Below are 14658 nucleotides of genomic sequence, written 5' to 3'. Positions count from 1 at the left end.
ATATTAAATGGACTAAGTTAACATTAGGGTACTTTCAATTCTCAGACTCTTGTTATCTTTTGAGATGGTTTATTCACTCATTCAACAAATACGTGCTAAGCACTTCAACAAAACATTCTCTAAATATTTACTGACTGCTTTCTGTGTACCAGGAATTCTGCTTGACACTAGAAATAGAGCAGTAAATAAGAGACTTTGCTCTTAAACTCTTGTAGTACAACACGGATGATTTATGTTAAACACGTAAACCAAACAAAATATGATGGCTATAGTGATGGGGGAGTTTAAGGTACTATAGAACTAGGCATATAAGAACACATTGGAAAGAAAGAGTCCCCTGAGAGTTGATGTTTAAACCACGGTTTTAAGCCTATCCATGAATTAACTTGATGAAAGGGAATGACTTTTCAGGCAGAAGGATATCATAGAATGAATTCTGAATCTGAGAGAGAGTAATAGGACCAGCATTATATATAGTTCCATGGACTATAACACAAGCCTGGCTTGCACAAGGCCCATCATACCTATTGTCCACTGGGTTTCATTGAATATAGCAGTTCTAATAGCTCCTTGCATCCCTGGAGAGTGCCCTCACTCAAAAAAAAAAAAAAAAAGAAAGAAAGAAAGAAAGAGAGAAAGAGATAAAGCAAACCATGGCCAAGTTTCTGGAAGACACTTCAAGAAGGAACAGCATGACAATTAAGAAAGTGATAAGGAATTAGATTAGAAGATCATAAAATCAGATTAAGGAAAATGTAGCTATATATACCAAAGAGTTTATATGTCTTCAATAGGCTTTTGTAATGTTAAAACATCTAACAAGCTGTATGTAAGAAACTAAGTACTTAATAAGTGCCCATTGAGGAATAGATGCTTGATTGGCTGTGTAGATGAATTGATGGAGCTCCTTTACCATGGAGATGGGTTTGTGAAATGATTCTGTCTTAAGCCTTTGCTCCAAAGAGGAATGTTACTGTAATGGGAGAAGGGGTTCCTCTTAAAGTTTGCACAGCAGATTGAACTCATGACCCCTGGAAGGAAGTACCCTAACCTTCAGAGAATTACTCAGAATCACCAGCTTACCCTAGCAGTTGGAATTTAAGTAAATCTGCATTAAAGTTAGATAAGGGTAAAGTTCTGGCAGTCATTTAGATTTAAACTGTAAAAGGGTAGCCTGACTTTTTCTTAATCCAGGTTGAAAAAAAAAATAGTCTTCTGAACCTCAAGGCATGAATATTCCTTAATTAGATTATTTGTAGCAATGACTCCAAGAACAGATAAATTCAAGGAAGAAAAAAAATAGTAATTGTTCCAGGGAGATAGTTTGCCTTTCAAAGGAGAAAAAAATAATTGTGAGAAGCTAAAGTAAGCTTGGACCTGCAAATTTCATGAGTCACAGAGCCTTGTCTTGGAGTACCACCTGTCTGGGACTAATAAAATGCTGGGAAGAGATGTGGTCTCTAGAAAGGTTGAGAATTTTAAGAATCCAAGATGCCATTCTCAGAGCTCTGATATAATAATTACTGAGCAAAAGATAATCAGTCTACCTTCTGGTTTACAATCAAAATACTTTTAATTTGCTACCAAGTCACGTCCAAAATCTGGCAGTTGATTTGACTCTGGGTATAAATCACAGATCAAAGTCAGTGCCTGTAATAAGGGTCCAAAATTATTTCTGAAGCCATCACAAAGCTAAACTCTCATTTGGCAGAGAGATAATTTGAATAGAGCTTTAGAGTCTTAATGCTGTTGCTAGGAATGTGTGTGTAAATGTGTTTGTGATATTCATATGTGCTCTCAATCAGTAGTGTCTCCCCAATATAATAAGCTGCCTCATTAATAGAAGATCATTTGCTGTTTTATTTCAGAGAGAATTATGAAAATGTCTATGTAAGCAGCTTTCTAGGAAGTCTATTCAGCATGTGTTGTTAGTCGTGTGTAGCATAGTACAGTGAGAGGAGTCAGGCACACCCACCCATGACTGACATAGAAAAGCTTTCTCTGCAGAATGAATCTTGTGCTATCCTAAATCTCAGATCTGCTGCTGGCTACTTTCTCAGAATATACTTAGACAAAAAGATAAATAACAACAATAAACTCATGCATGGGGTTGAGGAGCTCTGACTGGACCAAGGGGCTTCCTTAACTCTCCTGGCTCCTGCAGAGAACCCCTACGGACTTCCTAGGTGCCCAGAGATTCGAGAATATGGCTGCCACCTGTTTGCTTCTGGTCCTTGGCAGCTATGAGGAAGGGGGATATGTTGTCCCCAGGAGAGCTATGTCTCAATGCATCACAGATTGCTGGATTGTGCTCAGGATGTCAGTTGATATTGCTTTCTCTGCAGTTGATGTTGTGCCAAGTTAACTGGTTGTCTTGCTGGCCTTTGCTCATCTTTGAGTGGCAGTCGGTTCTGACTCAGTCTTGTTTGCCATGAAGCTAGTTGTTCTGCCGCTCCTATTGAAACTCGCAGATACAATAGGCTAAAGAAACACTGAAGTCATGGCATCCTTTTACTACACGCACACGATCTTGAGAACTCAAACCTTCCCGGGGCTGCATTCCCGAGAATATACCTAGATTCCGAGTCAAGCTGTTTGCCTCCCCCCATCTCTCCCTGGGCATCATTTGCTCTTTGATTTTTACATTAAGAGTAGATTAGTGATCATGGACTTCAGCTCTTGCTTATAGTAATCCTGTTCGCATTTGATTCTTCACACAGAATAGGAAGGAGGATCGCTTGCTTTGCGCAGAGGCTGAGCCACAGGAGAAAGCAAAGCCAATGTGATTTATTGAATGAAAGCTCTGTACAATTACCAACAACTTGTTCCCCTGCTGCCTCAAGCAACCTACACTGGTAAGTCAAATATATTGTGTTTTTTTTTTCATGTGCATGTGGGGCTTTCTTAGCACTAATGATTTTTTTTAATGTGTATGTGTTGCCGCGGTTTAGATGTTATTTTTAAAATATTTGCTCCTTCCAAAGTTAGCTTCAGGCAATCCCTGAAGAATTCTCAGAATCAGATACACAATGGTCTGCAAGAACACATACATGCCCATGTGCAGAGACCAGAATGAGGATGAGGAAGCCCCATGTCTGGCAATTGGGCATTTTGTTTGAGCAAGCTAGGGACATGAAGTACTTGCATAACTGACTACTATTTGCTATAAAGGAGGATATGTTCTTTCAACACCATTTTCTAATTAGATTTCCAAGTACCTATAAAATACCTGTTGGATCAGGTTAAGATGGGACCTATCAGGCTGATAATTCTGAACACAAATAGAGGCAGACTGCTTTCTTTGGCTTGCAGGCTTGGGATGTGGTTTGGGGGATACAGAGTTGGGAATGTAAAGTTGGGGGAGTGGAGGCTGGAAATGGACATAATGCTGTGTCCATCTGAGTTAGCATATTCATAAATAGCATCATGACTATAATGTCAAAGATAACTGCTAGGGCAGTAAAGGCATAATGGACATGCATGCAAACCTTGCTTAGTTCCCCTTAACTTGCAGCCATTCTCTTTATGTCCTTGCTTTATTCAGTGAAGATAGTTGATAGAGTATACTACATTCAAAGTGGGATATTTTACCAGTGCCTTTCTTGGACCTGATCAAGGCCACTGAAAATCATGCCGATAATTAAGGCTGAGTTTTCTTCTATGCAGAGCCCCCTATGCCTCAAGCCCCATGCTCCCTTGATTTCTCCCTTCCCTGAATAATAGGAAAGGCAATCTCTGCAGATGTGGAAAGTAAATGGAGAAAGCCTTTGCTTTTACCACCAGCTGCACCAGTGCAAGCAACAACAACATCACATCTCCATAGTCTTTTGTTTTCTTGGCTACTTCAAGGCTTTATGGCAACATTAATCCATCTCCAGGGGGCTCTGAGTCCATATAAATGCCATAAAGAATTGAACGTCTTTGATACACTCTATTTGCAGTATATTACTGGCTGGTGAGATGAAGTTGTGGCCTTGGGTGCTGACAAAGACTGATGATGTTGGAACAGGGAGCAGCATGCTTTTCTAAACAAAAACCAAAGTTAGGAAACCTGAGAAATGGGTAAAGTTTTGCCTTGTACAAATGCTCTACAAGCCACTTCATCACAAAATCAGGGCTATACTCCCGTGTGACCTGGCTATTTCACAAATGATGGTATTCTAACAAGAAGGCAGAATCTCCCAGTAATTAGAGACCCAATGACATATGAGGGGAGTAGGGTACTTTTTCTGGGTTTCATAAAGTATGTGTGTCTGAGAAAGTCCATTGCTTTTCCTGGAACTCTGTTCCTCCATTCTTTCCATTCCCAATTGTTTCAAAGAGGGTATGCTGAGTTCAGTTGATACATTCAGGAGTTGCTTCTTTAAGCTGTCTTATTTAAGAGTGCACTACAGAATTAGTATCATTGTTCGTGCACTTTAATCCAGAGAGCGTGCACCAGAAATCCACAGATGGGAGTTTAAATAGGCAAGAAGAATGTTCTAGATCCTTTCCCCATTTCAGGAATACTAAGCACTCCTATCATACTGAATGATATTAAAGAAGAAAACAGCTGTAAAGCATGAAAAAAAATGCTCCACATCACTTATCATCAGGGAATGCAAATCAAAACTATAATGAGGTACCATCTCACACCACAGAGACTAGCATACATCATAAAGAACAAGAACAATAAGTGCTGGCGAGGATATGGAGAAAAAAGAACTCTTATTCACTGCTTGTGGGAATGCCGTCTAGTATAGCCTTTATGAAAAACAATATGGAGATTCTTCAAAAACCTGTAAATTGAGCTCCCATGTGATCCAGGTATTCCACTCCTAGAGATATACCCTAGGAACATAAAAATGCAATATAAAAATCCTTCCCTCACATCTATATTCATTGCAGCACTATTTACAAATAGCCAGATTTTGGAAACAACCAAGATGCCCCTGAACAGATGAATGGCTAAAGAAACTGTGGTACATGTACACAATGGAATATTATACAGCTGTCAGAAGAGATGAAGTCATGAAATTTTCCTACATGTGGATGTACATGGAATCTATTTTGAATGAAATAAGTCAGAGGGAGAGGAATAGATACAGAATAGTCTCACTCATCTATGGGTTTTAAGAAAAATTAAAGACATTACTATCTTTAATAAGGTCCAGAGGCAATAGAGTTAAGGGCTGGAAGAGCCAAAAGGACCAGCTCACAATCTGAAGCTCACCACAGAGAGTGGTGAAAGCTGTTAGGGAAATAACTACACTAACAGCTAGCATGAAAATATTAAAGAATGAGAGAAGTAGAATGCCTGCTCGAATACAGGCAGGAGTGGAGGAGGAGGGGGGCATTGGTGGTGGGAATGTTGCACTGCTGAAGAGGAGTATTCTGTTTATGACTGAAACCCAACAACAAACATGCTTGTAATCATGGTGCTTAAATATTTAAAATACATATATATCATTTAAAAAATCTTAAACTGGCACAAGATAAATCAAACGGGATAAGGAACTTACCTTCCATGCAGCCAACCCCTGTTCAAAACATCAGCACCACAGTGTTCTAACACTGCCAGGAATTACTCCTGATCACAGAGCTAAGAATAGCCCCTGAGTACCTCTGAGTGTGGTCCAACACCCCCCAAGCCCTCAAATTTAAATAAGTAGGTCATATACATTCTTTTTTCAATAGTGACCACTAGTGACTTGTTTTTAATATTTTAATTGCCAATATACTGAAGATTTAAAGGTTTTTAAGGAAACATACATCTAAGTATTTGGGAAGAGTTAGTTCAAATTACAATGGAATTTAAGTATAGAACTCAGCAACTTTCAGTTGCTCCAATTATCCTGTACACATGGAATTAGTGTGCAGATGTATTAAGACTTGAGTTTCAGACAGCTCATTTGGAAAAAATAAATACTTCCATATATAGGATTATGTTACCTGAAATTCTCTCACTGGGAATTCAGTAAAGTCTTGCTGTCTTTTATAACATGTAGACTTTTTATTTTTTAATTATTTATTTTTAATGTTTTAATTTTATAGTTTAAGTAATATAATTACAATAGCATAACATTTATATTTTAGTATACAAAATTACCTCTGTATCACTCTGGTTTAATCTTCAAAAATAAATAAACACTCTTGAGAAGTATTTCACTCTTGATTGGAAAACTAAGTATCCCCAAAATAACCTACTTCAGTCTTTGTATGGAAAGTTCAGATTAGATGATTCCATCTACATTTACAATAGGCTCCTGAGAACAACTTGGTGGAAAGTAGGACTCACTATAGTTCTCTGTCCACCCTACCTCCTATATTCCTTTTGTCTCTTTTTTATTTTTTTAATTATTGCAGAAATATTTCTATACATAATCAACCAAAAAATTCTCAGAGGAGTTATACTCCTCCAATCAATCACTAGCCAATTTTGCACTATATTATTTCCTGTACTTTCTTCATCTGCCTCAGTCCTCTCTATTCACTAAAGTCACAAGCTCTCACAATTGTTTCATAAGCTTCATAGTTGGTTATCCCCTCTCAGTTGGTTTTAGCATATCCTACTTTTTCTCAAACCACCTTTTGACACTACCAGAACATTGCTCTAAATATGGTTTTTTAAAATAAGTTATCTAGTGATTTACTGTTGTCACTAGGTTGAAGTTTATGGTCCTTGTCATGCACAGATTTAGAAGCCCTTGTTTCTATCTTGTCATGCTTCTTTTTCAAGATCCTGGCAGGAAGGATGAAATGCATCACTGGAAGTTTAAGAGCTTCCCCTCCTTCTACCTGCTTCCAGCTGTACCATTGCCTTTCACATTTCCATGTCCTAACTTGAGTTACTAGGCCTAATGATGTTCTTTTCTTTTCTTCTTGTCAATGGATTGATCAGGTATCAGCTCCTAGGACCTGTGTCACTCTGTCCCTTCCTTAATCACCTCTGACAGCCAAAAAAAAAAAAAAAAAAAAAAGCTAACTATTCACCCTGCTGCATCACTTCCTGGCCTTGCAGCTGAGAGCAGTATTTTAAAAGTTAAGATCTCAAATTTCCCGGGTATAAATCCCAGACATTCCTCCCTCGGAGATACAACCATTTTTCACTATGTGAAACTGGAATAATAATGGTTCTTGTTTCAAAGGGTTATTGTGTGACTTATATGTTTAAGCATAAAGGCATTGTTCTTGGGAAGGAGACATTGTAGAGTAGGTAGTGCGCTTGCCTTTCATGCATTGACCCATGTTTAATCCCTAGTATCCCATATGTTCCTGTATCCTGGGACCCTGTAAGTCCCAGACAAATAAAGATGTGAGGGTTCCTATATTACTCACCCTTCTGAATTTTCCAAGATCATTTATATTATAATAGTCACAAAGTTGGTCATCTATAAAGATTTGTTGAACTCTAGAATCAGTATTGTCTTTTCATTTTCTTCCCTATAACCTTACGCATTCAGGTTCAAACATCTATCCTTAGTGTGGAGTCATGGCTGCCTTTTCAAAACTTACTGAATAACAATGCTCAGAGCCTAAAAAGATTACTTCCATCTTGTTATGTATCATCAGTATAACAGAGTTGGCCACCTGTTAGCAATCACCAACATACCTGTCATATCAAGTAGGAGATAGAAATAGGGTCACACTTTTTTTTGAGTATAGTATAGTTAAGTTGAAATCTGATGGTCCCTAGTTTAGAAGACAGTCTGGAGTGTATCTTTCTACCAAGCTATCAAGCATGATGGAATTCATTTGTACATGTTTTTATCTTACAAGTTCCCCTTACCCAGAATGCCTAAGATCTGTTTTCATAGAACAAATATGAGAAACTCTCAGGAATATGTCTTGATGAAATGGAAACTTTAGTTAGGCCAGAACTCCTAACAAGGGCAGGATCTCTTGTCTTAAAATTCAGGGTTTTGTAAAAAGAATCTGACAGATTCAGATCAAGATTTTCTGGGAAAAACAAAAGCAGAATTGCTAAAAGCATGGACTTTGGAGTCACAGTTCAAATCTTGCCTCCTCTATTTACTGAGCTGTAAGATTTTGGACAAATTACCTAACTTCTCTAGGGCTCCATTACCTTGTTTATAAAATAAGAATTTAATAATGGACCTGATTTTTTCATAGGCTTATTAGTACATTTTGTCTTCATTTGTGAAAGCACAGCCTAAGGCAATGTCAGTTGCTAGAGTTCTATTGAGTAAATGGAAATACAGCCCCAGGACTTCAAGAATGAAGGAAAGAGGGAGATAGTCAAAGAATGAGAGAAACAAATAAAGGTGGTTTGTAAGTGAACTAGCCAACGCTTCACCCCAAAAGATCACATCTTGTTGTTTGTTCATATATAATCACTTTTAGGAAGTCTTCATAGCAATTGACTATAGATGAATAAAGAGAAAATCAGTTGGCTCTTGCATACTCCTCTTCTAATTAGTTCTGTTTTTCCCACTTCCAAATAGTGATATTTACACCCTCAGGGTAGCCTGGAATGAGTTGAGTTAGAGCTGTTCCAGGGTCTGTCACCACAAACAGTATTGAGGCCTTGACCATGATGATAGGGGCAGTCAAGATTCTTATTGAGAAACTGGCCAAAATTCAAGGAAATGAGTTTTGAAGTAAACTTGAGATTTTACTCCCCACAGGTGACTCTTGCTATTTTAGATTTAGATTTTTCCAAGCAACTGCCATATTTTCCCTAGAGCTTGACTCCAGATGTATTCACAGACCTTCCTTCTAAAAGTGTACTGAGGTCAGACTATACTGTGTCGATGAGCAGATTGTTTCAAGGGTTGATAAATCTAATTTATCAAGTTAATTTATTGTTGGCACTTTTGTAGAAATTGTCTAACTCTGGTTCACAGGATTTTTGCCTAGATTTTGTTTAGGAAATCCATACTTTCAACTTTTTTAATTGAATTTATAATTTCAAATTAATTATTATTAAGTGTGAATTGAGGTTCTTACATTTTTTCTATATGCATATCCCATTGTTCCTTCTCTTTTGTGGAGAAATTATTCTTTTTTTTTAATGATGTACTATGACACTTTATTAAGAATCTGTTGATTATATAAATTTGGGCAATTTCTGGGCTTTCATTTTACTTATTCATGTCTATCCTTATGCAGTTATCTTTATCTATATGTTACCTTTGATCATTGAATTTTTATAGCAGGTCTTGAAATCGGGTGATGTAAAGTCATTGAATTTTGTTCTTTTTTCAGTTTCATTTTTTTTGGCAATTTTAAACATTTTTTATTTTTTTCCTCTCCCTTTTTCTTATTGTTGTTGCATTGCCCAGGGACTATACATTATGTTGAGGTCCTAGCACATACCTGATTGTTCCATGGGTCACACCAGCAATGATAGGTATTACACTTAGTGTTGTGGGGACATCAAACTCACCACCTCACATGGAAGGTAGGTACTCCTCCATGCACCACCACACTGAACTCAATTCTTTTTTTTTTTTTTTTTTTTTGGTTTTTGGGCCACACTCAGTAGTGCTCAGGGGTTACTCCTGGCTGTCTGCTCAGAAATAGCTCCTGGCAGGCACGGGGACCATATGGGACACCGGGATTTGAACCAACCACCTTAGGTCCTGGATCTGCTGCTTGCAAGGCAAAAGCCACTGTGCTATCTCTCCGGGCCCTGAATTTAATTCTTTAAAATTGAGTTAAAATTGCTTATTTGCTTGTAAATTTCTAAAAATTTAAGTATGTTTATTTATGGCTTCATAGTAGAGGACTTAACTTGCATGTGTAAGGCCCTGAATTCTAGTTCTAGCACCTCAAAAATAAATAGATAAATAGTAAGTCAGCTAAACTTTTCTTTGTTTGTTTTGGGGCAATACCTAGCAGCACTCAGGAGTTACTCCTTGGCTCTGTGCTCAGAAGTTACTCCTGGCAGTCACAGGGTACCATATGAAATGCTGGGGATCAAACCTGAGTTGGTTGCTTGAAAGGCAAATGCCCCTACCTGCTGTACTATTGTTCTAGCCCTGAAATCTGCTAAGATTTTGACTGTGGTTATCCTGATAGATAGAATAATGTGGAAAAATTAATATTATGGTGATGCTAATTTCTCTAATTTGATCCTTGTTCAAGGAATAATTCTTTTTAGTTAGGTCTTTAATTCTATTCATTGATAGTTTGATCAGCATCAAATCAAGTAGTTGATATCATGTAACCTTCAGTAACAGTTTTGAGTATATTTTGTTTTATGAATTTCTAAGTATTTTTGTAAATTTATTGCTCTATTCTATAAAGCTTTATGTCACCTGCATATAAAGATTGCTCTGCTTCTTTTTTCCCAATATACATCCACTTTATTTCTTTTACTTGTCTTTCTTCTAGTATGCCTGGTATAATAGAAAAGTCAGTAATGAACATTCATACCTAATTTCTGTTCCTAGGAGGGCATAAATAGTCCTTAATTTTGTAGATTCTATTTAGGAGGTTAAGGATCTCACTTACATTCTGAAAGTTTGCTGAAAGCTTTTATAAGTCATGAATTGGTGCTGAATTTGATCAAATTCTGCTTTTCTCCATCTATTTAGATGACCAAATGCTTTTCCATCTTAATCCCATTAATGTAATACATTATATCTGTGAATACATTAACCTTACTTTCCTAAAATAAACTCCATTTATTTATTAGATATTATCTTTTAGCATATTTCTGAATTCTATTTACTAATATTTTGTTGTATTTTTGTCATATATTCACAAGAGATCTTAGACAATAACTTTCTTATTTTGAGATACATTTTTGGGTTTGGTTTCAGAGCAACAATAATCTCTAATTAAAGACAATTTTTGAGTTATATGTAACATTGACATATTTTTCTTATAAATATATGGCAGTTTGAAACACCTAATATTTATTTTTATTAAGTATTTTGAGATAAAAAGTATTTGCATACAAAAGAATGTGTAAAACTATAAATTAGCTTTCCATATGAGTCAAGAACACTGTTTGAATAAAGATAAAGATATTTTAAAAAATAAAAAAATAAAAAAAAAAGAGGCAGAGGCAGACAGGTAGCTACTGTGCCCTCCCAGTGCTTCTGACTACCTTAGGGCCCTCCCCTTGCTCAGGTGGCTGACCTGGCAGAATTTGTGGATACAAAGTGAGGGGTGTGCCACCTCCAAAAAAAAAAAAGAAAGAAAGAAAAGCTATGCATGTATGGGCTGAGAAAGTATACTGCAAAATATATTCTAGATAATGTTATATATTAATTGCAAACTTATCTAAAACTAAACATTATCAAAATTAAAATACTTGTAAATAAAAAAAATACTGCTTGAAAATTCTCCTTTGATACTAGAATTATACTGCAATGACCAAACCACCTTTTTTTTTTTTTTGGTTTTTGGGTCACACCCGGCAGTGCTCAGGGGTTATTCCTGGCTCCAGGCTCAGAAATTGTTCCTGGCAGGCACGGAGGACCATATGGGGCGCCGGGATTCGAACTGATGACCTCCTGCATGAAAGGCAAATGCCTTACCTCCATTCTATCTCTCCGGCCCCCCAAACCACCTTTAATCAAGGATTGGTGCCCTCTTCTTTGCGTAGGTCAGGTGCCTTTAAACCTATTGAAAGAAAGGGAGAAAAATATAATTCTTCTTTCTTAAGAACAAAGCCCATGGGTTTTAATGTTTGTATTAAACTAATAACAAAATGATAAGTAGTGTTAGATCTGTACAGTGCAATACATCCCAGCAATAGAAGTGAATAAATACAACATATATATGAATTTCAAAATAATTAAGTGGAGGCAAAAAATAAGATTTTTATGTACATTTGATAATTCCATGTATATGAAATCCTAGGCCAAATTTTTCTCGGTAGCATCAGAAAGCAGACAGGACCAATACACCTGAAATAAATAGATGTCAAAGATGTTTGTTAAACATATATTTACTTTAGGCACTCCACTAAATAATATATATTCCTTATCTCATTTAATGCTTTCATACCCTTTTAAACATTACAATTATGACTAAGATAAGTAATATTCCAAATGAATAAGAAAGCTTAGGTAATCTAAATACTTTGGTTAATAAGAATAAAAGCCAAATTTATTTCAATTTATTTCAGCCTATAGCCATCCCTACTTATAAAAGTATGCTTAAAAGCACTATCTATGATTGTCTTCAAATATTTTTTCTTCACCCTAGAAATTTTGGGATTTCTATTCCTATACCTGTATTCTTGGTGATATATCTATAGGTCTCTCTGATTTAGGGACAATATTGTATACTTTTTGTATATTTTCACAGCATGTACTTTTGTTGAAATCCAGGCATTTTGATTAATATAATGAGCTAGATTTCTAAATAACATTATCTTCAATGTTCAATGTTTCTTTTTTTGTTTTTTTTAATAATAATTTTTTTATTTAAACACCTTGATTACATACATGATTGTGTTTGGGTTTCAGTCATGTAAAGAACACCACCCATCACCAGTGCAACATTCCCATCACCAATGTTCCAAGTCTCCCTCCTCCCCACCCGACCCCCGCCTGTTCTCTAAACAGGCTCTCCATTTCTTTCATACATTCTCATTATTAGGACAGTTCAAAATGTAGTTATTTCTCTAAATAAACTCATCACTCTTTGTGGTGATCTTCCTGAGGTGAGCTGTAACTTCCAGCTCTCTTCTATTTTGTGTCTGAAAATTATTAATCCAAGAATGTCTTTCATTTTTCTTAAAACCCATAGATGAGTGAGACCATTCTGCATTTTTCTCTCTCTCTCTGACTTATTTCACTCAGCATAATAGATTCCGTGTACATCCATGTATAGGAAAATTTCATGACTTCATCTCTCCTGACAGCTGCATAATATTCCATTGTGTATATGTACCACAGTTTCTTTAGCCATTCGTCTGTTGAAGGGCATCTTGGTTGTTTCCAGAGTCTTGCTATGGTAAATAGTGCTGCAATGAATATAGGTGTAAGGAAGGGGTTTTTGTACTGTATTTTTGTGTTCCTAGTGTATATTCCTAGGAGTGGTATAGCTGGATCATATGGGAGCTCGATTTCCAGTTTTTGGAGGAATCTCCATATCGCTTTCCATAAAGGTTGAACTAGACGGCATTCCCACCAGCAGTGGATAAGAGTTCCTTTCTCTCCACATCCCCGCCAACACTGTTTATTCTCATTCTTTGTGATGTGTGCCATTCTCTGGGGTGTGAGGTGGTATCTCATCATTATTTTGATTTGCATCTCCCTGATGATTAGTGATGTGGAGCACTTTTTCATGTGTCTTTTGGCCATTTGTATTTTTTCTTTGTCAAAGTGTGTGTTCATTTCTTCTCCCCATTTTTTGATGGAATTAGATGTTTTTTTCTTGTAAAGTTCTGTCAGTGCCTTGTATATTTTGGAGATTAGCCCCTTATCTGATGGGTATTGGGTGAATAGTTTCTCCCACTCAGTGGGTGGCTCTTGTATCCTGGGCACTATTTCCTTTGAGGTGCAGAAGCTTCTCAGCTTAATATATTCCCATCTGTTAATCTCTGCTTTCACTTGCTTGGAGAGTGCAGTTTCCTCCTTGAAGATGCCTGTAATGTCCTGGAGTGTTTTGCCTATGTGCTGTTCTATATATCTTATGCTTTGGGGTCTGATATCGAGGTCTTTAATCCATTTGGATTTTACCTTCGTACATGATGTTAGCTGGGGGTCTAGGTTCAATTTTTTGCAAGTGGCTATCCAATTGTGCCAACACCACTTGTTGAAGAGGCTTTCCCTGCTCCATTTAGGATTTCCTGCTCCTTTATCAAAAATTAGGTGATTGTATGTCTGGGGAACATTTTCTGAGTATTCAAGCCTATTCCACTGATCTGAGGGTCTGTCCTTATTCCAATACCATGCTGTTTTGATAACTATTGCTTTGTAGTACAGTTTAAAGTTGGGGAAAGTAATTCCTCCCATATTCTTTTTCCCAATGATTGCTTTAGCTATTCGAGGGTGTATATTGTTCCAAATGAATTTTAAAAGTGTCTGATCCACTACTTTGAAGAATGTCATGGGTATCTTTAGAGGGATAGCATTAAATCTGTATAATGCCTTGGGGAGTATTGCCATTTTGACGATGTTAATCCTGCCAATCCATGAGCAGGGTATGCGTTTCCATTTCCGCGTGTCCTCTCTTATTTCTTGGAGCAGAGTTTTATAGTTTTCTTTGTATAGGTCCTTCACATATTTAGTCAAGTTGATTCCAAGATATTTGAGTTTGTGTGGAACTATTGTGAATGGGGTTGTTTTCTTAATGTCCATTTCATCCTTATTACTATTGGTGTATAGAAAGGCCATTGATTTTTGTGTGTTAATTTTGTAGCCTGCCACCTTGCTATATGAGTCTATTGTTTCTAGAAGCTTTTTGATAGAGTCTTTAGGGTTTTCTAAGTAGAGTATCATGTCATCTGCAAACAGTGAGAGCTTGACTTCTTCCTTTCCTATCTGGATTCTCTTGATATCTTTTTCTTGCCTAATCACAATAGCAAGTACTTCCAGTGCTATGTTGAATAGGAGTGGTGAGAGAGGACAGCCTTGTCTTGTGCCAGAATTTAGAGGGAAGGATTTTAGTTTTTCTCCATTGAGGATAATATTTGCAACTGGCTTGTGGTAGATGGCCTTAACTATATTGAGAAATGTTCCTTCCATTCCC

At 36.9% G+C, this 14658-nt stretch overlaps 1 protein-coding gene across 1 annotated transcript in view; it reads left to right on the top strand.

Annotated features, from left to right (window-relative positions):
* The first annotated feature begins 2720 nt into the window (after positions 1-2720).
* Positions 2721-14658, top strand: part of ANKFN1 (ankyrin repeat and fibronectin type III domain containing 1) — a 203420-nt gene continuing 191482 nt past the window's right edge. The window contains exon 1 of the mRNA XM_049772771.1: positions 2721-2855. The gene's annotated coding sequence lies outside the window, so the exon portion shown is untranslated. The remainder of the gene's footprint in view (positions 2856-14658) is intronic.

This window comes from Suncus etruscus, chromosome 1 (assembly GCF_024139225.1).
Source record: "Suncus etruscus isolate mSunEtr1 chromosome 1, mSunEtr1.pri.cur, whole genome shotgun sequence".
NCBI lineage: Eukaryota > Metazoa > Chordata > Mammalia > Eulipotyphla > Soricidae > Suncus > Suncus etruscus.
The sequence above is the reverse complement of the archived record's forward strand: the minus strand, read 5'-3'. Positions and strand labels throughout refer to the sequence as shown.